The sequence below is a fragment of the Rhinoraja longicauda genome, chromosome 35 (assembly GCF_053455715.1).
Source record: "Rhinoraja longicauda isolate Sanriku21f chromosome 35, sRhiLon1.1, whole genome shotgun sequence".
Lineage (NCBI taxonomy): Eukaryota > Metazoa > Chordata > Chondrichthyes > Rajiformes > Arhynchobatidae > Rhinoraja > Rhinoraja longicauda.
In genome coordinates this window covers 792,422-794,774 of record NC_135987.1, presented here as the reverse complement: position 1 = coordinate 794,774, position 2,353 = coordinate 792,422, and the positions used below count along the sequence as shown (strand labels likewise).

The 2,353-nt window shown below is 46.5% G+C and overlaps 1 non-coding gene across 1 annotated transcript; it reads right to left on the bottom strand.

The window, feature by feature from the left end:
• Positions 1-1,552: 1,552 nt before the first annotated feature.
• On the bottom strand, positions 1,553-1,624 carry trnah-gug (transfer RNA histidin (anticodon GUG)). Its single transcript has one exon. It is a non-coding gene; the product is annotated as a tRNA-His (tRNA).
• Between the last annotated feature and the right edge of the window lie 729 nt (positions 1,625-2,353).

Genomic DNA, 2,353 nt, shown 5'->3' with positions numbered 1-2,353 from the left:
GTTGTTTGATAGTTTGTGTTAGATGTATGTTTTAGTGTTCTTTAGCTTGTTTTATCTGGGGATGGGCGGGGGAGGGGGGGGACTATTTTGTAATCTCTTACCTCGACGGAGATGCGATTTCTTTCCCGTTTCGTATCTCCGTCCAAGCAGCAGGGATTATGGTACATCTCCCGGGAACTAGGCGATGGAGAAGAGCGAATTACTAGGATTTACTGGCCGGTGAACAGCGGAGACTGACCAGGATTGGGCCCAGTGCTCACTGGAGGGATGTGGTGTTTGGGCATGGCAAAGACAATAGCGATGGCCCGGGACAGAGCGACTGCCTGGACAGAGCGGCGCTGTGCGGATCTGAAATCGGGCTACTCCGAACAAGAACCAGACGTTCATTGATTACCGGTACCTATCAGTCGGTTGGGTCTGGATGGCTGCACTCAGCAATAAAGAATGGAAAATAAGGCCGACGCTCAGTCAGACAGATAAACCGAGGACACTGACACAATTTGAATCTGGGGACGTCACACCGACAATTAAATAAACACCTGTGTATATATCCTGACCTGTGACCAAAGATACTCGAGGAGTAAGATGGACGACTCCGTCGAAATCGCCTGTACTGAAGTGTGGGACGCAAAGGAGCGTAACGTCCGCCATTTTAGTAAGCAAAACCCGCCTTATGCTATGTAATCAGTGTTTTGGGGGAACAGTATGTGTGATGATACCATAAAAACGCAGAATATATCTCAACTATCAATTCACAGATTTTTGTTATTTTTCTTTTTAAATGTTTCTGCAAGTTACTGCCTACTAAAATGGGGCCATGACATACTACGGTTTTTAGGATCGAGTGGTCTATCTTGCTCTGCTCTATTATCTTTGCCTGTGACTGACAATTAAACTCATTGCTTGTTTACTCTATCCATTTGTTGTTGGAGATTTTATTTGATTTCATGCACCCTCTCCTATATCCACCAGCGACCAGCAACTGGATCTGCAAGACAGTGCTTTTTATCAGTAACTGTGCAACTTGGAGGTATATTAATCGGAATAAATTATTTAAAAGCAGGCATCCACTCAGTTAAACTATGTTTAACGGAGGGACCCTGTAAAGAGCTGGATCCCAAATCGTCGTCCGATCTGCCCCGATATTGTTCGCTCAAGAAGTTCGGCAACGACAGGAGGCTTCCAGATATGACTGCTGTGGGGAACAGCAGCTCCCTGCCAGCATCAGCTGGTTCATTGAGCGAGGATCCTCCTATGTCGTTGCTGAGGCAATCCGGCTGATTCTGTCTCTTGCAGTCCCCGTACTCGGGTAGCGATCAGTGACAAATAACCAGAGATCACACCTATATTCTGGCGCCTGCTCATCTGTAATGACGGATCACCTCGAAACTCACCAACTCGTTCACTATGTACGAATGCAAGATAGAATGTTCCCAGGAGAACGGCGCTGGGGACAGAGGTACCTCAACCGCTGGCGGGAACCGTTGCTCCAATGAAAGGAGAGAGTTGAATTTCCCGGAGCATCTGAAATATAAATTTATAAAACACTGCCTGCCGTAACTCGGATTCGAACCGAGGTTGCTGCGGCCACAACGCAGAGTACTAACCACTATACGATTACGGCCACACACTTCAGCTGTGTTCTAGCTGCACTGTCAAAACATCTGTTACTAGCGTGGCTCACTCACTGACGCTCCGGTGACCGACGTTAACCCAGCGGCTCGCGATTCCCGGCCGCGGTTCCACAATGAGCCCTTCCAGGTTATTCTGCAGGATGTCTCTCTCCAGTGCACTGCAAGGAAATATGGAAAATAAGGTCGCGTTCATTTCACTCATGATCGATACAGAAGAGATTTCGTTTTCGGTTCTGCCTGTGGTTTGAACAGCTCCGTGACAAAACGGCCGATGCACCCACTCTCTCAAGATTATTCTCCGATACAGTTACCTTGGAAACATCGGTGAAAGCTGAGTCAAATCACGCGTATCTTCAGATTCTGGCCTCTGTAACCAAGGGGCAGCGTTTTGGATTTATAATAATATACTTAGAACAGAGCTGTTTTAAAAGGATTGTAACCGAATGACACGTTCATTTTATGAACATTTTATTGTCGTCTGTCAAAATCCCCAGTGATGTGAGAGTAAAGCAGGCGGTCGGAGCGCGTTCCTTCAAAGTTGGGCTTTGGTAACATTTCGTCGACCTCTTTGCTTGCAATCTCGGAGTTTTGAACTATTTTCTCTTTCAGGCCTGAACAAATTTTCCTCCTTTTCGTTTATCACATTCCGGTGCTCTTATCCAGATTAATAGAACTATAACCAAACACATTAGTCCATTGCTTCTTTCGGGACTGCATCA